This window comes from Berghia stephanieae, chromosome 1 (genome assembly GCF_034508935.2).
Source record: "Berghia stephanieae isolate SIO BIC M18660-M18661 chromosome 1, UCSD_Bste_1.3, whole genome shotgun sequence".
Lineage (NCBI taxonomy): Eukaryota > Metazoa > Mollusca > Gastropoda > Nudibranchia > Aeolidiidae > Berghia > Berghia stephanieae.
Window position 1 is genome coordinate 74,916,102 of NC_088360.1, and position 22,500 is coordinate 74,938,601.

The 22,500-nt window shown below is 38.9% G+C and overlaps 1 protein-coding gene across 15 annotated transcripts in view; it reads left to right on the forward strand.

Moving 5' to 3' along the window:
* Window positions 1–22,500, forward strand: part of LOC144956964 (GDP-D-glucose phosphorylase 1-like) — a 60,341-nt gene that overhangs the window by 2,708 nt on the left and 35,133 nt on the right. For 2 of the 15 annotated variants that reach the window (XM_078887833.1, XM_078887916.1), the window contains exon 1: window positions 15,009–15,118. The exons of 1 other annotated variant lie outside the window; for it this stretch is intronic. The gene's annotated coding sequence lies outside the window, so the exon portion shown is untranslated. Of the gene's footprint in view, window positions 1–106; window positions 336–15,003; window positions 15,161–22,500 lie in introns of those variants that run through there. 12 more of the 15 variants (XM_078887867.1, XM_078887904.1, XM_078887942.1 and 9 more) reach the window with 11 other exon arrangements.

A 22,500-nucleotide genomic window follows, 5' to 3' on the forward strand; every position in this document is an offset into this window, starting at 1 on the left:
CTCCCCTCTTTTGACATAATTAAGTACGCACCTTTTATAAATTTCTATTGCTCTGTTTTAATTCGCGCTTCCTCACACAGTAGCATACAATTTCCTGACCATCAATGTTTTTGTTCATTTTTGCGGCTGTTTTCGCATGTCTGGAGCGTAGCCTATTTGCAGCCACCCAGTATTTCCTACCAAGCTGTGAGCCAGGAATTACATTGGTAGGGTCTTCAATAATTTGGCCTCCTGTTGGGGTATTATTTGCCCATTCTTTTCTCCATTTATCAGTGATGCTGTAGTAATCTTTCTTTGAGAGGTAGAAAGGGGATCTGGATTTTAATCTTGAGCAGGTAGGGGCATTTTTGTAAATTTCGCACAGAGGGGTATCGTTGTTTTGTTCTGCCTTTTGAATCCACCTTTGGTTTTGTTCCTCTCTTCTGAGATGTGGTGGTGCAATTCCACTCAAGACTGTTAGCCACTGCACTGGGGTTGACTTTAGGCATCCTGTGATGATACACATGGAATCCCTTAGTTTTGTGTCAACTAGTTTGGTGTTTTTACTTCTGGCCCATGCTGGTGAACAATATTCGCCGACACTGTGACATAGGGCAACGGTGGATGTCCGGAGTACAGTCGGTGAGGCACCACAGCCTGTCCTTGCCAGTAGTGAGTGCCGCGCTGAAGACCGGTCTAGACCGCGGTCCGACGGTCTTTTAGCTGTGAACCGAAGACCGGTCCCATAGGGGAAGATCGGCGGCGGTCCTCACTTCTTATCACCTTTCAACTAGTGCGGGGCGGTCCTTGCAAGGACCACGGTCCTACGGTCTCGCGCCATAGCCTACTACTTCCCCAGCGCAGGGTTGCCAGATTATTTTTCAACAAAATGCCAGGGGAAGACTCAAAAAATGCCAAAACACTCAAAAAGATGCCAAAGTCTGTTGACTCCCACCCCCACTAAGAACTACTCACTTTTGATAGACAATTTACTATCATATCCTGGTGGCTTGCGTGTTTTCTTTTCTTTTTCTTTTATTTATTTATTTATTTTTTTTTTTTTTAATTATACTAAATTTCCTGTTGGGGTAATTATTTACCTACTGACTACTAAGTGGAGTGCTAAACCACTACACCACGGTTGGATTTTAAGAATGAAAAAGAAATGTGAAGATGTTTGTTTTTACGCGTTTAGAAATAATTAAGAAAAGGTGTCATTTGAAGTATAATATACAAGAAAAGAAAATGCCAAATGAAAATGCCAAATGCCAAATGATTTTTCTAATGCCAAACGGTTTTCAAAAATGCCAGATTTTTGGAATCTGGCATTTAAAATGCCAAACTGGCAACCCTGCCCCAGCGATTCGTTGCTTCGGTTGCCTATCTTCCACCAATCACCACCCATCCCACTTAATTAATCGCACCCACCCCCCTTTGCCATACACTAAACGACACAGACGACCATACAGGCAGACGACCACCAACCTCCACTCCGCAAACCGCCCTTTCGTGTGTGAGATGGGGGGAACAGGAGGCGCACGCCTTGGACGATTCCATTATACGGGGTAAATTTCAAAATTTACTACACCATAATGATCGCAATGACAATGATCTATGGTGAAGGCATGACCCCTCTTCTCTAATGGGTTATTGTTTGAAATGTATGTGACTACTAAAGATGTGTGTGTTTGTGTGTGTGTGTGTGTGTGTGTGTGTGTGTGTCGAACCTAGCAAGTAGCAAATCCGATTTTTTGTTTTCTTTTGTCCATCTCTTGTCACCACTCCTTTCTATCGCAGTGTTGTCATTTAAAATAATACAATAATATTAAAATTTCGTTGGTGTTTTTACTAATCAAATAATATGAGTTTCATTAGTTTCTTCCTTCCAAAAAACCCAGTTATAACGTCTGAATTTTAAAAAAGTCCAATAGAATATTTGGGGACCCCGATAGCTCAGTTGATAGAGCACTCTCTTTATACGCAAAGGGCCAGAGATCGATCCCGGGTGCAGTCGATTTTTTTTCTGAATCCCTGTCTACTCAGCAATGAATGGGTAGCTGAGTTTGTTAGATCTGGCGAAAAGTCACCATCGACCCCTCTTATTACCTCATCCACCCCCTCTTATTATAACTTCACGTCTCTCTCTTACTCTTCAATGCTCGCTGCCCTCTAATGTGTGTGTGTGTGGGGGGGGGGGGGGTAGGAGTTGCGTGTGTGTATCAATGCCACGAACAACTCGATCAACGCCTTGGGCGATGCCATTATCTCCGTTAATGGGGATAAATTTCAAATTTTATTAAATTATCGAAGTAACAATGAAGTACGGTGAGCAAATAAAGATGGCATCACCCCTCTTCTCTAATTAGGTTACAATTTGAAATGAGTGTGACTACTCCGTGTGTTTTACTCCTGTAGACCACGGTTTTCATCGTGTGGCGGTCTTTAACGGTTCAAGAATGAACGATCCCATGGTCTCAAAGGTCAAACCGGTTCGAATTTCCAACAGTCTCTCAGGAATGTTCAATGTCGAAAAGGACCGGTCCTAGGACCGGTCCTTGCGGTCTTCATTTCCCAAGGACCGTAGGACCGTGGTCCTTAAGCTTGCCAAGGACCGCCCCGCACTAGTGGGTGCGATTAATTAAGTGGGATGGGTGGTGATTGAAACGATCAAATCGAGCGGGTTTTCGATCGAGTCCTCTAAAATCGAGTCGGTTTCGGGCGGGTTTCGAGTCAGTGACGTCATCGAGCAGTGATTCGTTTGAAAAAAAAAAAAAAACGAGTAACTCGTTTGCCACAGGAAACTTCACATACCCCTCCCTCTCTTATGTCTGTGGCTGGCTTGACTGCAGCTGGTTATGATGGGGGCTGCCAGATGGCCAAGTTCAAAATTGGTTACTAAGAAACGCTTTTCTATTATTATTCATTTAAAAAAAAATCTTTTATTTAAAAAAATGAAAAGATAAGTTTATCCAACTGTAGTCGATTGTTTTGTTAATCAAAACAAATGAGTTTTTCAAGGGAGTCAGAATGCTTGTGGTGTTTGGCTATTTGGGGTCTATTTGACTACTTGGGCAAGAAGAAATCTGGCTGTCTGGCAGCCTTGATTATGATCGTTCGTCGCATCACACACACATACACACACACACACACACACACACACACACACACACACCATCAAACAGTTGTTGATAGTGAAGGGTTGAGACCCCCCCCCCCCCCTCCACCACCATCATCCCGCTGTCACCTTAACATTTCATATTTATGTCGCGCCAAAAGTTGTCGGCCGCCCCCACCTCCCATAATTTGTCACTGGTCGTCATCGCCTCTTGTGTGTGCGGGAAAGGTCGTGCCTAGTGCTGGGTCGAGTTTGAAACGATCAAATCGAGCGGGTTTTCGATCGAGTCCTCTAAAATCGAGTCGGTTTCGGGCGGGTTTCGAGTCAGTGACGTCATCGAGCAGTGATTCGTTTGAAAAAAAAAACCACGAGCAACTCGTTTGCCACAGGAAACTTCACATACCCCTCCTCTCTTATGTCTGTGGCTGGCTTGACTGCAGCTGGTTATGATGGGGGCTGCCAGATGGCCAAGTTCAAAATTGGTTACTAAGAAACGCTTTTCTATTATTATTCATTTAAAAAAAAAATCTTTTATTTAAAAAAAATGAAAAGATAAGTTTATCCAACTGTAGTCGATTGTTTTGTTAATCAAAACAAATGAGTTTTTCAAGGGAGTCAGAATGCTTGTGGTGTTGGGCTATTTGGGGTCTATTTGACTACTTGGGCAAGAAGAAATCTGGCTGTCTGGCAGCCTTGATTATGATCGTTCGTCGCATCACACACACATACACACACACACACACACACACCACACACACACACACAGCCATCAAACAGTTGTTGATGGTGAAGGGTTGAGACCCCCCCCCCCCCCCCACCACCATCATCCCGCTGTCACCTTAACATTTCATATTTATGTCGCGCCAAAAGTTGTCGGCCGCCCCACCTCCCATAATTTGTCACTGGTCGTCATCGCCTCTTGTGTGTGCGGGAAAGGTCGTGCCTTTCATTTTATTATTTGAAAAATAAATGAACAAGAATGGTGTGTTTTTATTAGGTAGGTAGATAATAATAATATTTAGCAGGTTCCACACCCAGACACACACGGATTGCCCGGACACGATGATAACGATGCCGACGACAATGGATGACGATGATGATGATGATGATGATTATCGTGTTTCTGTTTAAAAAATGAAATACTTTAGCAGGTTCCACCCCCACCCCCCACACGGATAGACCGGACCCGAAGATGATGATTGTGGTTTTGCTGGCTGTTACGGCTGTGATGAGGATGATGATAATGATGATGATGATGACGATGGCGCAGATGGTGATTATTTGTTCGGTCGCTCAGTGGTACGGTGTCTCTTGTCACAAAATCAAGCCTTGTCAATGGCCGGATGAGTGACAGTGATTGTTGAAAATTGTGATCCAGACGTTAAGTCCGTGTGTCAGGCACTTGACTCAGGTGTGAATGTATTCTTATCTTATAAGCAATGACGGGTATTGTAAAGAGCTTTAATACAAAAAGACTCCAAACAGCGATCGGTACCTACTGTACGAAATGGATGTATGGTCGATATGGCGTGCCGGAGGAATAAATTAAATAAAATATTGTGAAGTTCATTGAGCATGGTAAATCCTTGGAAATGCGCTTTGAACTAATACACCTGCTAGACAACTCCGATTCCAATATAAACGACTGATTAATATTCCCATATATAAACTATAGTTAGCTGAAAATCTTTCTTTGTCGGGACTCCAAAAGTATGGAACGAATTAGACAAAGAAATCAAAGGGTCTTTTAGGAGCACTGATTGATTTTAGATTGATTATTACATTGAAATGTGTTGATATTTATTTTATCCATTATTATTAGGGTGGTGGTGGTGGTGGTGATGATGATGATCCCGCTGATATGATGGTGATGATAAATAAATTAAACATAATTCCCTTTATTCATCCCATAGGGGAGATTCGTCTTTCGGGTCTATTCTAAGGGAAGACTGGAATAACCCAAGCGATAGCCGCAGTGCAGCGCCGCAAATTTAGTTAGGGCAAGGTGACTTGCTCAAGACCACTCAGCGGCGGGTGATCGAACTCGGTACCTTTCGGGTGCCAACCAAAGACCGTACCGCTGCCCCTGATGATGATGATGATGATGATGATGATGATGATGATGATGATGGGAACTAACAAAGAATACACAGGCATCTAAAATTGAAACATTCCATATTCAAAGCTAATGTTTTACTTTAAAAATTGAGCTTTACAATATCCACTAAATGTGATCAAAGCGCTTTGTAAAGGGGTCCCCGGTCAACAGCAACATTTAATATGTAGGACGGGACATGCCGCCTGTTAGGCGATATTACAATTTTTCAGACAAAGACAACGCTGTTAACGGCCAGGTACTCATTTTACACCTGAGTACGGTGAGAGAATGTGAGTAAAGAGCCTTGTCCAAAGACTCAACTATGCACCGAGCGCGAGGCTCGAACCCAGGACTTTCCGATCCCAAAGCGGGTGTCATACCACTAGACCATTATAATGCACGAGAGCCATGGTCGACTAGAGTACTACCTATAGTTACGTCATGACTAGACCACATAGCCGCACTACTGTAGGAGTGTTCATTGATAGAGGGATGCGTGTGTGTCATAGAAATAGCCTTAGTGTGTGTGTGTGTGTGTATGTGTGTGTGTGTGTGTGTGATAGTCAAACTTTAGTAGGTTTAATGAAGTCTTGTCACACACGCGTGATACACCTATACGAATTTCCCTGCCACTGCCACCCAGACACACTAACATCTGACAAGGAGTGAGGGCTGTGGAAGAACCACAGACTACCGTGTGCAAACATTGGCGATTGGTATCGGATGGCAAACTGTGATCGTTTGAATTTGAAATGATTCGAAACACTCGTTACCCTCCGCTCGCTCGAATCCTGATCGTCTCAAGCTCGTCTCACGTGTCAAGATCGTCTCAAGCTCACAACCCGCTTGATCGTTTTACGATCGAGTGATCGTTTTACTAACTCGCTCTTCCGGCATTGAGATCGAGCACTGACTCGTGGCTTGGCGCTCGGTCGTCGATCGAGTAAAAGCGATCAAATAACCCAACACTAGTCGTGCCTTTCATTTCATTATTTGAAAATAAATGAACAAGGATGGTGTGTTTTTATTAGGTAGGTAGATAATAATAATATTTAGCAGGTTCCACACCAGACACCCACGGATTGCCCGGACACGATGATAACGATGCCGACGACAATGGATGACGATGATGATGATGATGATGATGATTCTCGTGTTTCTGTTTAAAAAATGAAATACTTTAGCAGGTTCCACCCCACCCCCCACACGGATAGACCGGACCGAAGATGATGATTGTGGTTTTGCTGGCTGTTACGGCTGTGATGAGGATGATGATAATGATGATGATGATGACGATGGCGCAGATGGTGATTATTTGTTCGGTCGCTCAGTGGTACGGTGTCTCTTGTCACAAAATCAAGCCTTGTCAATGGCCGGATGAGTGACAGTGATTGTTAAAAATTGTGATCCAGACGTTAAGTCCGTGTGTCAGGCACTTGACTCAGGTGTGAATGTATTCTTATCTTATAAGCAATGACGGGTATTGTAAAGAGCTTTAATACAAAAAGACTCCAAACAGCGATCGGTACCTACTGTACGAAATGGATGTATGGTCGATATGGCGTGCCGGAGGAATAAATTAAATTAAATATTGTGAAGTTCATTGAGCATGGTAAATCCTTGGAAATGCGCTTTGAACTAATACACCTGCTAGACAACTCCGATTCCAATATAAACGACTGATTAATATTCCCATACATAAACTATAGTTAGCTGAAAATCTTTCTTTGTCGGGACTCCAAAAGTATGGAACGAATTAGACAAAGAAATCAAAGGGTCTTTTAGGAGCACTGATTGATTTTAGATTGATTATTACATTGAAATGTGTTGATATTTATTTTATCCATTATTATTAGGGTGGTGGTGGTGGTGGTGGTGATGATGATGATCCCGCTGATATGATGGTGATGATAAATAAATTAAACATAATTCCCTTTATTCATCCCATAGGGGAGATTCGTCTTTCGGGTCTATTCTAAGGGAAGACTGGAATAACCCAAGCGATAGCCGCAGTGCAGCGCCGCAAATTTAGTTAGGGCAAGGTGACTTGCTCAAGACCACTCAGCGGCGGGTGATCGAACTCGGTACCTTTCGGGTGCCAACCAAAGACCGTACCGCTGCCCCTGATGATGATGATGATGATGATGATGATGATGATGATGGGAACTAACAAAGAATACACAGGCATCTAAAATTGAAACATTCCATATTCAAAGCTAATGTTTTACTTTAAAAAATTGAGCTTTACAATATCCACTAAATGTGATCAAAGCGCTTTGTAAAGGGGTCCCCGGTCAACAGCAACATTTAATATGAAGGACGGGACATGCCGCCTGTTAGGCGATATTACAATTTTTCAGACAAAGACAACGCTGTTAACGGCCAGGTACTCATTTTACACCTGAGTACGGTGAGAGAATGTGAGTAAAGAGCCTTGTCCAAAGACTCAACTATGCACCGAGCGCGAGGCTTGAACCCAGGACTTTCCGATCCCAAAGCGGGTGTCATACCACTAGACCATTATAATGCACGAGACCCATGGTCGACTAGAGTACTACCTATAGTTACGTCATGACTAGACCACATAGCCGCACTACTGTAGGAGTGTTCATTGATAGAGGGATGCGTGTGTGTCATAGAAATAGCCTTAGTGTGTGTGTGTGTGTGTGTGTGTATGTGTGTGTGTGTGTGTGTGTGTGTGTGTGTGTGTGATAGTCAAACTTTAGTAGGTTTAATGAAGTCTTGTCACACACGCGTGATACACCTATACGAATTTCCCTGCCACTGCCACCCAGACACACTAACATCTGACAAGGAGTGAGGGCTGTGGAAGAACCACAGACTACCGTGTGCAAACATTGGCGATTGGTATCGGATGGCAAACTGTGATCGTTTGAATTTGAAATGATTCGAAACACTCGTTACCCCTCCGCTCGCTCGAATCCTGATCGTCTCAAGCTCGTCTCACGTGTCAAGATCGTCTCAAGCTCACAACCCGCCTGATCGTTTTACGATCGAGTGATCGTTTTACTAACTCGCTCTTCCGGCATTGAGATCGAGCACTGACTCGTGGCTTGGCGCTCGGTCGTCGATCGAGTAAAAGCGATCAAATAACCCAACACTACCGCCCCGCACTACTTGCCAGTTTTCGTATCAGGCAGTTCCTTTTGCCAATTTTTCGGGAATGAACAAATGGGGTCTAAACAACTCAACAGAATGCCCCAAATGCCAAACTGACCCCCAAGATGTAGATCACCTTGTGCTCCACTGTCCTGTTACCAAGCTGAATGGAGGTTATGAAACCATTCATAAATGTGAAGATGAATTCAAGGCGTGGCTCGACGCGACAGATCTGAAAGTGTGACCCCACCATACGATACTACTACTAATGTTTTTATTTATGCATCTTAACAACGCAACTACCACATTATCTCATTCGTCTGTAGTTTTTAATTCATCATGTGTTGTTGATGAAGGGGAAACCCGAAACGTCCATTTTATCTGTTTTCGTATATTAAACTGAAGCTTACATTCAATTTCACAGTTATAATTTATTTTTTTATTTCAATTATGAATATAAAAAAGCAAGAACAATTCAAAAAATAATTCTATGTGATGAAACCACGTACAGAAGGCATAGCAACATAAACATTTTCGGCAATTTAAAAAAGGTATGTTTATAGATAGAATGCGCTTGGCCAAGGAGTTCACAACATTGCCATCCGAAAGTATAACGGACCAACACACAAACTCTGTGTAACCATGAGCGTTTATAGTCAGGTTAATACAGTTTAGTGAGAACAACTCACAAACGCGGATGGCAAAAACAATAACAAAGGCCTGAGTGACGTCATCTGCATACTATCTATAAATATAATTTAAGAAGTGTCACACTTTGTGACACAGCAGTAACGTGTCTAAAACCGGTCGCACATCTATTCGGTAACTTGTGGGATCAATTGTCTTTATCGTTATTTATTTCGGGAATTCTCAATGAAAATATTTTAAAGTAAGTCCTTCTGAGCCACTTGGACTCATTGTAAAACAAATTAAGTCCTTTAGAGCCTTGTAGCCAATGGTGCAGGAGTTATTCCTGTTTCAATAGCATGAAGCGGACAATTAACGTATTTGTTTGAAAACCTTTGAACAGGACGCTAGTCTGTAGTCTATGCTTCGGTCGGAATCGAACACAGAACCTCTGAGTCCAGAGTACAACGCGCTAACCATGGGCCATCTTGCCTCCTAATCTTATAAATCCGAAACTTATCCATGTTTCTGTGGCGTTGAGCAGACAGATAACAGTTTAAACTTAAAAAAAAAAAAAATTCCCTTTTTCATCCCATAGGGGAAATTTTTCTCGAGGGTCTATTCCAAGGGAAGACTGGAATAACCCAGGCGTCAGCCGCAATGCAGCGCCGAAAATTTAGCTAGGACGAGGTATAACCCAGGCGTCAACCACAGTGCAGCGCCGCAAATTGAGCTAGGCGAGGTGACTTACTCAACTGATGCCTTTCGGGTACGAAGCATGCTGACTTTCTATTATCCTCTTGAATGATGCTAGTCCGTCAAAGATTACTTTCATCAGCGAACGGGTACTCATTTGCACATGGGTAAAATGAGGTGATTCCAAGAAAGTCATTTTAAGATAAGATCGGAGATCACCATAGAGTCTACGGAATTGACCCTTGAAAATCTTTGGGTCATTAAAGGATGCACCCAATATTGTTTTCTCTTTCAATTTGTCTTTTTTTTCCACGTAGTAAAGCACAGAAATGCAACTTATTATCATTATACATACATATACTACATACTACTTATACTATCCACTATACTACTATTACTACTACTATAGTACTACTATAGTAGTATATATATATACTTATTTTTCTTAATGTATAGTATAGTGTAGTAGTAGTAGTAGTATGTAGTAGTAGTAGTAGTAGTAGTAGTAGTGTAGTAGTAGTTGTTGTTGTTGTGTGTTGTTGTGATGTAGTAGTAGTAGTAGTAGTAGTGTAGTAGTAGTAGTAGTAGTAGTAGTAGTAGTAGTAGTAGTAATGTAGTAGTAGTAGTAGTAGTAGTAGTAGTTAGTTAGTAGTAGTAGTAGTAGTAGTAGTGAGTAGTAGTAGTAGTAGTAGTAGTAGTAGTAGTAGTAGTAGTAAGTAGTAGTTAGTAGTAATAGTAGTGGTAGTGTAGTATTTAGTGTAGTAGTAGTAGTGTAGTAGTAGTAGTAGTAGTAGTAGGTAGTAGTAGTAGTAATGGTAGTAGGTAGTAGTAGTAGTGGTAGTAGTAGTAGTGGTAGTAGTAGTAGTGGTAGTAGTAGTAGTAGTAGTAGTAGTAGTAGTAGTAGTAGTAGTAGTAGTAGTAGTAGTAGTAGTAGTAGTAGTAGTAGTAGTAGTAGTAGTAGTAGCAATAATATATACTCTTGCTATAAGAATATTTCATGATTATATAAATCTTATGTAAACAAATCCCATTGTACAGTGTAAAAAATCATTATCGTCATGTCGTATCTTATGTTGATTCATAAAATGTGAATTATTAGAGTTGCAATTGCCTACAAATAAACTTTTGAATCTTGTAAAAAAAAATAAAAAATAATGCATTCACGCAGGTGTGTCCTGGGACAGTCCTGGCCTAGTGCGGAACCCCTTTTGAATAGAAGTTTTCTCCAGTGGGACAGGGCAAATTTGTTACCCCTCTTCCGCACTAGGACAGGACTGTCCCGGGACAGTCCTGTCCCAAATCTGTAACATATAGAATTTAGAGAGATCTTCCGCACCTATTGGGACGGGACAAAACAGTCCCGTTGTGTCCCAAGCCGTTGTGAAATGCTACAAAATCAACGGGACAGGACTGTCCCAGTCCCGTGTTCATATCGTTTGTGATAGTAGAAAAATATAGCAGACTTCCGCACTAGGACAAAAAAGTCCCAGACTTGGCGGCGCCGTGTCAAAATTGAAATGCCTGTCTTTATTTTCTGCATCCCTACTATACTACTACTACTACTACTACTACTACTACTACTACTACTACTACTACTACTACTACTACTACTACTACTACTACTGCTACCACTACTACTACTACTACTACTACTACTACTACTACTACTATACTACTACTACTACTACTACTACTACTACTACTACTACTAACTATTTCTATTGTTGCTTCTGCTGTGGCTAATGCCACTAATATATTAATACCTACATCCCTTATATTTTGTATTTATTTCCAATTCCATTGTATTTATTTTCCAACAATAGTCCACACTTTATTTTAGTTCACTTTCTGTACTGCATTACACAGTTCCTTCCGCCTCCCCTCTTTTGACATAATTAAGTACGCACCTTTTATAAATTTCTATTGCTCTGTTTTAATTCGCGCTTCCTCAAAAAGTAGCAAACAATTTCCTGCCCATCAATGTTTTTGTTTATGCATCTTAACAACGCCACTACCACATTATCTCATTCGTCTGTAGTTTTTAATTCATCATGTGTTGTTGATGAAGGGGAAACCCGAAACGTCCATTTTATCTGTTTTCGTATATTAAACTGAAGCTTACATTCAATTTCACAGTATTATTTCAATTCTGAATATAAAAAAAGCAAGAACAATTCAAAAAATAATTCTATGTGATGAAACCACATACAGAAGGCATAGCAACATAAATATTTTCGGCAATTTAAAAATGTATGTTTATAAATATAATTTAAGAAGTGTCACACTTTGTGACACAGCAGTAACGTGTCTAAAACCGGTCGCACATCTATTCGGTAACTTGTGAGATCAAATATCTTTATCGTTATTTATTTCGGGAATTCTCAATGAAAATATTTTTAAGTAAGTCATTCTGAGCCACTTGGACTCATTGTAAAACAAATTAAGTCCTTTAGAGCCTTGTAGCCAATGGTGCAGGAGTTATTCCGGTTTCAATAGCGTGAAGCGGACAATTAACGTATTTGTTTGAAAACCTTTGAACGGGACGCTAGTCTGTAGTCTATCGCAGATTACTATCCCAGCTTGACAGGTACCCTTTTACACCTTAATGGAGTGAGTGATTGGAGTAAATTTTCTTGCTCTAGAAAGTACAAGTTGGCTTCGGTCGGAATCGAACACAGAACCTCTGAGTCCAGATTACAACGCGCTAACCATAGGCCATCTTGCCTCCTAAGCTTATAAATCCGGAACTTATCCATGTTTCTGTGGCGTTGAGCAGACAGATAACAGTTTAAAATTTAAAATAATAAAATTCATTTTTTCATCCCATAGGGGAAATTTTTCTCGAGGGTCTATTCCAAGGTAAGACTGGAATAACCCAGGCGTCAGCCGCAATGCATCGCCGCAAATTTAGCTAGGACAAGGTATAACCAGGCGTCAGCCGCAGTGCAGCGCCGCAAATTGAGCTAGGCGAGGTGACTTACTCAACTGATGCCTTTCGGGTACGAAGCATGCTGACTTTCTATTATCCTCTTGAATGATGCTAGTCCGTCAAAGATTACTTTCATCAGCGAACTGGTACTCATTTGCACCTGGGTAAAATGAGGTGATTCAAAGAAAGTCATTTTAAGATAAGATCGGAGATCACCATAGAGTCTACGGAATTGACCCTTGAGCAATCTTTGGGTCATTAAAGGATGCACCCAATATTGTTTTCTCTTTCAATTTGTCTTTTTTTTCCACGTGGTAAAGCACAGAAATATGCAACCTCTATTTCATCCATTACTACTATACTATATCTAGTAGTAGTAGTAGTAGTAGTAGTAGTAGTAGTAGTAGTAGTAGTAGTACAGAGCTGCCAACCTACTGCAAAAAATGCGGAATTGTACCCATTTTCAGTGATTGTACGCTTGTACACATTTCCCCCAAGATTATACCCATTTTCAGTGTGCAGAGTCACTTTAGTTTTCTTTAGTTGTAATTCATATTATTACTAGCCTATTGAGAAACTTTGGTGGAGGTAGAATGCTGAAAGGATTGGATTATAGTCTTGGGAACATCATTGTTGCTGCAATTGAGCTTGTGTGGTGTGACTTTATGTAATTATACCTTCCTCTTAGTTTCACAATGGTTTTTTTTTTCCGTCGATTTCAGGATTGTACCCATTTTTATGAAATCTCCCCCATTTTGAGGTCCTATTGTACACATTCTCATCAGATGGGGTTGGCAGCTCTGGTAGTAGTAGTAGTAGTAGCAGTAGTAGTAGTAGTAGTAGCAGTAGTAGTAGCAGTAGTAGTAGTAGTAGTAGTAGTAGTAGTAGTAGTCGTAGTCGTGGTAGTGGTAGTGGTAGTAGTAGCAGTAGCAATAATATTACTCTTGCTATAAGAATATTTCATGATTATATAAATCTTATGTAAACAAATCCCATTGTACAGTGTAAAAAATCATTATCGTCATGTCGTATCTTATGTTGATTCATAAAATGTGAATTATTAGAGTTGCAATTGCCTACAAATAAACTTTTGAATCTTGTAAAAAAAAAAATAATAATGCATTCGCGCAGGTGTGTCCTGGGACAGTCCTGTCCTAGTGCGGAACCCCTTTTGAATAGAAGTTTTCTCCAGTGGGACAGGACAAATTTGTCCCGGGACAGTTTTGTCCTAGTGCGGAAGGAGTCTAATCGCCCAACTAATTATTATTATTATTATTATTATTATTATTTATTATTATTATTATATATTATTATTATTATTATTATTATTATTAATTATTATTATTATTATTATTATTATTATTATTATTATTATTATTATTATTATTATTATTATTATTATTATTATTTATTATTATTAATCTTCTAATTAATAGATTAGTTATTTAATAGTTTGAATTATAAATTAATTATTTAAAAAATAAGTCCTTGGTACAACTCTAATAATTCACATTTTATGAATCAACATAAGATACGACATGACGATAATGATTTTTTACACTGTACAATGGGATTTGTTTACATAAGATTTATATAATCATGAAATATTCTTATAGCAAGAGTAATATTATTGCTACTGCTACTACTACTACTACAACTACTACTACTATTACTACTACTACTACTACTACTACTACTACTACTACTACTACTACTACTACTACTTCTACTACTACTACTACTACTACTACTACTACGACTACTACTACTACTACTACTACTACTACTACTACTACTACTATTTACTACTACTACTACTACTACTACTACTACTACTATCTACTACTACTACTACTACTACTATTACTACTACTACTACTACTACTACTACTACTACTACTACTACTACTACTACTACTACTACTAGTAATGGATGAAATAGAGGTTGCATATTTCTGTGGGTCTGGTGATGTCGGTGATTTGTTGTGGGGGTAGATTTTTAGGTTTCAAAGTTTACTGTAATAGGAGAAATTAATATCTCAATACCTAAAATATATCAACCAACACAGAGTACAGTCTACTAGAGAACAATAATAATAATATTATTATCAACATGCAGTCCATTGCCTTGGAATACACACACACACACACACACACACACACACACACACACACATACTACCAATGCATCACGGCTTGTCGCGTTATACACACACACATATATTTATATATATATATATACACACACACACACACACACACACACACACACACACACACACATACGAATGCTAGCCTTTAGTACTAAGGCGTAGTAGTAATAGTAGTAAAAATGACATTATGTTAGGTATTGAAAACACAAGTGTGTATTCAGTACACTGGTGTACGGAATACACAGTCCCATTTTTCTTCCAATCGTTGTCAGAAAACGAGAAATCCATTGCAGTACACCAGTTGTGGAGCTCATTTTATCATGAAAAATTGCCTTCTGTGAACAATGCAAAATGTTTGTTGATGTTGACCAAAAAAAAAATATTAAAAAATGGCAGCATTGGTAACAACAAGCTTATATTAACACTAACACTAACACTGTTAGGTGATTTCGTGTTATCTCTCTGTTAAATTAATAGTAAAAGGCATTAATATCTATGAACCAACTCTTTTTAATGACAGTGTAACATTAAAAATTACAAGACGGAGTGTCTACGTACACGGTAACTTTATTTATTAGGCAGTTTAGTGAGCTGTGGGAGTGGGAGTCAAATTGTGACTCAACTCGCCCATAAGAAAGTTATGACTGGAAATTGCCGTTCGCTTTTACTAAAAGTTTTAGGGAGGTTCAATTAAAGATGTCTAACTTCGTTATAAAGAGGAAAATCGCAGATATTTTGGTATCATTATTTTCGTTACTAACTACTAACCTGGCACCTAGCCTCAGGATCTACGTACACTACACTACACGGTAACATTTTCATTTATGCACGGCACGGTAACCTTGAATATCGCCTTTAAAGGGTTAAATTGTATTGTTTGATTTTTAAAAATAGCACACGCGCGCACACACACACACACACACACACACACACACACACATACAGAGAGGGGTCCATTCATTGCTTATATTGTAGCGGCAAACCAGTTAGTTACCAGAGCTACCGTGTACGTAGATCCTGAGGCTAGATGCCCGGTTACCGTGTATGTAGACACAGCCTTAACAATAACACGCGTAAAAACAAAACAAACTTTTTTTTGTATCTTTCTTAGTTCTTAGTTAACTTAGTTATTAGTAGATAGTGATAATGATAGACCTCTAGTGTCCTTAGTCTTGAGTTTGAGTCTTAGTTCTTAGGCACTTTGTACTTTGTTGTATAACTCGAGTTCAGTCCTTGTGGCCCCGCACTGCCTATGGTCATAGAGGCTCGCTGTGAATCCTATAGACTTTAAAATGCTTCACTGTAACCGGGCACCTAGACTACATACACGTAACATGCATGGTAACCTTGTACCGTGCTTTGGGAGGGAGGAGTGAGGGGGCAGGGAGCATTGAGCTTGGTGCACGGTAACTTATGACCTTGATTTCTTTCATTCCTACTTCTTCTTCTTTAAAGTCTGTAAATTCAGATTTTGAAGATTCCAAAGACCAAAGTATTTGTCTTTCATTGGAGATCTGAGACTATTCCAGTGTCTTAAACTTAATGTCGATGGTATGAATGAATGAGTAAAAGTGTGCATCCACTCTTGAGTGGGGAACCATAGACTTGGATCACCTCCTCAATTTTGTTGAATATCACAGATGAGTAATTTATCTTGATCGTTTAGGCCTTTACAAAATATTGTTCTTTGCCACGCTTTCTTCTCTGTTGTAGTGGTTCGAGATTTAAATCAGTTTCATGTTTTTTATCTTTGTTGTTTTGATTTATAAATGTCACTGCTCTGTTTTGTATTTGTTCGATTTCTTGTATCTCTGATTTGTGGTGAGGGTGCCAGACAGAGCTACTACAGACTCTGCTTAATCACACACCCTCAAGAGTTCGGGTGAGTGGCGATTAAGAAGTGTGTGCGATTAAGTGGAGAAACTAAAAATCAACATCTAATAATAATAATAATAATAATACTTTATTGCATCCCAAAAAGGAAATTTAAGCACCAGCTTGCATGTGATATTTATTATAGGATATTCTTCTCTGAGCTTACTACAGGCTTGGGACCTCATGTTCAAATGGCTTCATTAGAAGTTTTTGTTGTTTTGTTTGTTTATTATTTTGTTTCTTTTTGTTTTTGATTTTTTTTTCTCTTTTTTTTTCTTTTTTCTTTCATGTTTTATCGACAACGAAATGTGATATTATTGTTTGTAAGAATAGTAATCGTGAACCGTTGATTGCTCTCCATTCTGTGCAAGCTTTTATAAACCCTTGTCTCCAATCTGGCCAATGTTGGTAGATCATCTGTCAAGCATTCTTCTTGGATAAAGTAGGGTAGTTTGTCCAGCATGTCAAGTTTTTCAGTGTTTGTCAGGGGTGGTGTGTCACACTCTGATAACTCTTCATTATACAAGTGTTGTTTTTTGTGTGGCTGAACAGAGTCCAGTAGCTCCTGAGATATCAGTTCACCGCTGATGGGTATATTATTGTCCATTGTAACGAATTGATCAAATTATTACTTTTTTGTGTATTTTTTAGATATCTTTCTCTAGTCAAGATGGAATCAATGTGTAGCGATTCAGGGGAGAAGATGTGCGATTAAGCGGAGTGATTATATTGCAAAAATTCAGTTTTTCCGGAATGTGTAGCATATAAGCAGAGTGCGATTAACCGATGTATCTGTATCTGTATGGTTGGCGCTGAAGAAACCAATGGTCTGGTTGTATTTCAGCGGCGTCCTCATTGGGCACAGGCCCATGTCAGTCGGGCCTTGAAATCGTTTACGTGTGGTGCCATGATGACCAGTTCATCCAGCCCATTCCACTCCGAGATAGTTCTAATGAAGAAAGAATTTCTGTAGTTTTGTGTTCTTGTCTGTGGGATTTTGAAGCAGTTCGAATTGTTTGTGGCGTATCTGTCAATGGGGTTTTCGGTTATGTGGTTGGCGAAAGTGAGTGCTCGGATTTTTCTTTTGTTTGGTCGTGGTGTGAAAAAGGAGTCTGCCTTTATTGATGGTATTTGATCTGTTATTATCTTGAACATGAATGACAGACGGGTTTCTTTTCTTCTTTGTTGGAGGCTGATGAGATTTCTTTCTTCTACTTCTAACATTTTTGTCATGAATCCTGGGGTTCTGCTCTTATAGTTCCCAGTTATGAACCGGGCGCCTTGTCTCTGGACTCTCTCAAGTTTTTGAATATCCTCTTTCAGGTAGGGGTCCCAGGCAACTGCTCCGTTTTCAATTGTGATCTCACAAGTGCGAGGTAGGCGTTTTGTTTGCATGACATTGGGGCGTGGCTAAGATTTCGGCGGAGAAACGTGAGGGTGCAGCTTGCCTTTTGGGTTATTTTGTTAATGTGTCTCCCCCATTTCAAGTCCTTTGAGAAGGTGATGCCAAGGTATGGGTGATCGTCGACTTGTTTCAGGACGGTGTTGTTTAACTTGTAGGTCTCATTGTACTTTTTAGCTGTGCTGAGGATGTAGCATTTGTTTGCGTTAAATTTCATTCCCCAATCATGAGCCCACTGTTCGAGACTATTCAAGTCCTCTTGTAGCAATTTTTGATAATTTGCAGATTTTATTGGTCGGTATATTAGACAGTCATCGGCGAATAACCTAATCTGAGATTTTACTCGTAGAGGTAGGTCATTGATGAAACAAAGAAATAGTATGGGTCCTAGCATCGTTCCCTGTGGTACTCCTGATATAACTGGACATTCATCCAATGACGTGCCGTCTAGGACTACTTTCATGGTACGTTTTGTGAGGAAATTACAAAGCCATGTGTGTAAAGAGCCACGAATTCCGTAATTTTCTAGTTTCTGCAGGAGTTTTTGGTGGGGCACAGTATCAAATGCTTTGGAAAAGTCGAGGATGCCGATGTCTGCCTGAGTGTTGGCATTCTGGAGTCTCAACAGGTCGTTTACAGTTATTAGGAGTTGGCTTTCACATGAGTATCCTTTGTGAAACCCGTGGTTCAGGTCAGTTAGGATGTCATTGTTCTCAAAGTGGTTCATCATGTTCTTACAGATTATATGTTCTAATAGTTTGGATATTACAGACGTCAGTGAGATTGGACGGTAGTTCTCTGCTTTATTTTTGTTGCCTTTTTTTAATACAGGTGCGATGTTTGCCTTCAGCCAGTCATTAGGGAGCATCCCGGTGTCGACCGATTTTTGGAAAATTATGCATAATGAGGGGGCCAAACTCTCAGCACACTCCTTTAGTACTGTGTTGGGGATGTTATCTGGACCTGACGCCTTAGATGGATCGACGTTTTTCAGCAACTTTTCAACTCCTGAGATGTTTACGTTGATATTAGTAAGAGATTGGTCACACCTATGTGATGTCGGTGGGGTGGTTGTATCGTGTGGATCATGAGGGTAAAGACAGATTTAAATTGATCCAAGAGGATCGTTGCTTTATCCTTCCCCTTAATGTACAGGGTTTCATTTTCTTTCAATGGGGCTACACCAATGGAATCGTTTTTCTTGCTTTTATGTAGTTCCAAAATGGCTTGGTATTGTTTGTTTCAAGTCCTTTTTCTATGACATTGTTAATGTGCGTCCATTCTGCTTGCCTTATTTCACGCCTACTTTGACGCTGCAACGATTTGTATGTATCCCAGGTTACGCTCAGTTTAGCCTGCTTGAATGCTTTTGCTTTGCGTCTTAGTAGTGCTCGTATTTTCCTGTTCATCCACGGCGGCGTTCTTGTATTTTTATGTACTTTTTGGGAATTGACTCCTTGATTGCACTGAGTAGGCAGGACTGAAAATGGCTCCACATTTCATTTACATCCATGCTGTTTTTGTGTTGTTCTGTGATCTCTGATGACAGTCCCTCGATTCGTTTTCGTAGTGCGGCCCAGTTGGCCTTTTTGAAAAGGTATCGTGTTTTGGGGGGTTGGTTCATATAATTGGGGTTTAGTGTGGTTTCAGTAACAACGCAGGCATGATCTGATATTCCTGGTTGTGATGTTGTTGAATGGATCAGTGATGGATTGGATACGAAAACAAGATCTAAAATATTGTCACCGAGTGTGCATTCTTCGTGAATTTGTGTGAGGTGCGCTCCTGCTGTAATGTCGATGAGGCTTTGTTGTATTGCACGTTGTGGGCAGACAGATAACGTTTTTGAACCGTCCCAGTTTATATCAGGACAGTTAAAGTCTCCTGTTAGAATCATTTGGTTTGAAGTTTTTTCTGAGTTGATTTTTTCAAGCGATTTTTGCAGTTCTACAATGTGAGTTTTGTTTCGATGGGGCATGTAGAACGATCCAACAAGGATGTTTTTATGGCCTTGGATTTTAACGCTTACCCAAATTATCTCACAGTCAGTTTTGAACTTTGTTTGCTCAATTTGTCATTTGGTTAAACATTTATAACAACACAATATTATAGAGTACATACATAACATAATATAATGACAAATATACACACCTATGCACACTACTACTAGTAACATCATAGTAATCAGCATGGGGGAAGATGAAAGAAAAAATGAGTCACCTGATGACGTAGATCAAAGGGGTTACAGAGGTGCTTTATGATACGTGATTCATGCAATTTTAACCTCTTAACAGTAACACTGTTTTGTTTTTTTCATCCAGATAATAGTGTCCTTCTATTTATTAATGCAGAATAAATCGTTTCCACCAATTAAGCAATAATCACATAGCTTGTCTTTTAATGTTAACATTAAGACTAAGATCTGGTGTTAGTTAAAGTAAAATTGAATCTCGCCATTAATGGCTTAAATTGTATTGTTTCATTTTTAAAAATAACACACACACACACATACACACACAGAGAGAGGTCCATCCATTGTTTGTATTGCAGCAGCAAATCAGTTACCATGTACTTGTATGTAGATCCTGAGGCTAGGTGCCCAGTTACCGTGTATATAAACACTCCCTTCAAATTAATGTATTTGATTCTCAAAATTTTATTGAAGTGCCTATACTTGTAGCATTGTTAGGGCAGAGACTGTGATTATAATTATACACAGACACCTTTTTTGAAAATTTCCTCTTTTTAACTTCCTAAATTTTTGAAACAACCGAAACTTTCGTCATATAAAAACATGAAAATAAATAAATAATGTTAATAGAATATCAATAAAAATATTTTTAAATGACCAAACCAGTGAGGGGTGGAATCCTACTAAGTATACATTATATATGCATCATCATTCATATGTATATGTATTGACGGTGTGTGTGATTGATTTATGTCTCCACTACTTTTTTTTTTCTCCATTTAAAGAATATTACAAATTTTAAATGTCCCACCCCTATTTTTCTTTTTAATATTTTTGTTTTCTCTTATTAGCCTTCTATAAAATGTTTTCATCCCCCCTCTCCCTTCCGCTTTAAAAAAAGTGTTTAATAATTTTAACAAGTAAAATTTTAAAATCTCGTTTAGAGACAAAACAAATAAATAATGATCAAGACATAGATAACAACTCCCCCCCCCCCCCCTTCCCCCTGCAAAAAAAAAAAAAGAAAATATAACAAAAGAGAGAAAGAAATTAATTTCACACCCATAAACAGAACAAATAATCAGAGGCATAATAATAATTGAAAAAAAAAAAGAAAGGAAAATAAATCAATTTTTAAAAGAAAAAAAAACATTTAATTAGAAACGTCTTGCTCAGAAACAACAGAAAGAATTAACAAAATTAGAAGAAATTTTTTTTAAAGCAGCAGACATTGGATTGGAAAGGTGGTTCAACCCACTTGGTTCTCTATCCACAGAGACTTCTGTGTAACTTAATTAATGTTCATATATGTGCTGGATAATTGTCTAATAATTTGAAGTAGAAATTCTGCTTCATTGTTTTCATCTGTGATTTAGGTATGTTGTTGGACCTAGTTTTGTGCAAGCTTGATGATGAATTATATTTATTATGATGAAAACAAGGGAAAAAAATAGTAAAGTTTAGCGTTCGAGAGACAGACAATACTGTGGATTTATTTTAATTTTTAAATGCAAAATAATCCAACCCCAAATTACAATTAATTTCCCTAAAATAGTGGTTAGCAGGAACAAATAAAGAAAAAAAAAAAAAAAAAAGACCAATAAAGTGGAGAGGGAGGTAGTGAAAGTGTTATTGGTGCTGGTGGGTATGTATTGATTTGCTGATTACCGATTTTTTACTGTCATTTTTGACGTTTTCAGTTTCAAATGGCAAAAACTTGAAAATTTGAATTTTATTGATGCCATTTAGCAGGAAAAAGAATGGATTTGGCATCGTAGCATTATTTACTTTCTTTTTATTTAAAAGATCACTTGAGTTTTACTGATTTGGTACCCGAATTACCACTGGCATTTTTCAAATTATTTTCACTTTTTTCCATTTCTAGTTTGGCATTTTGTATAAAATTTATCTGACAAGGGTGTATCAAATACGACTTGTGATTATTGGCAGAAAGCTGGATAACCAGGATAGATAGGCACCTTTTTTAAAGACATTTTTTTCAAATCAGTACACATTAATTCAACCCAATAAGATGGATGGGCCAAGATATAATATTTAATGTGAAACCTTATTTGTTTCTCAATGAGAAACAGTTCCAGAGTTATTAAGATTTTTATTCTTTTAAATGTTTTAGTCAATTATACAAAGAGCATATGTGATCTCTCTGCTGCCTCCCAACATGCCTTTCCCTGCAATCGAAGAAGTTTGCCGTAGATTGAACACGTATTTGTATTCAATGAATTTGGATCAATTAAAAAAATATGTTGGGTATCATCATTTTATAGTAGGCATAAAACTAAGCTTGGTTTTCATAT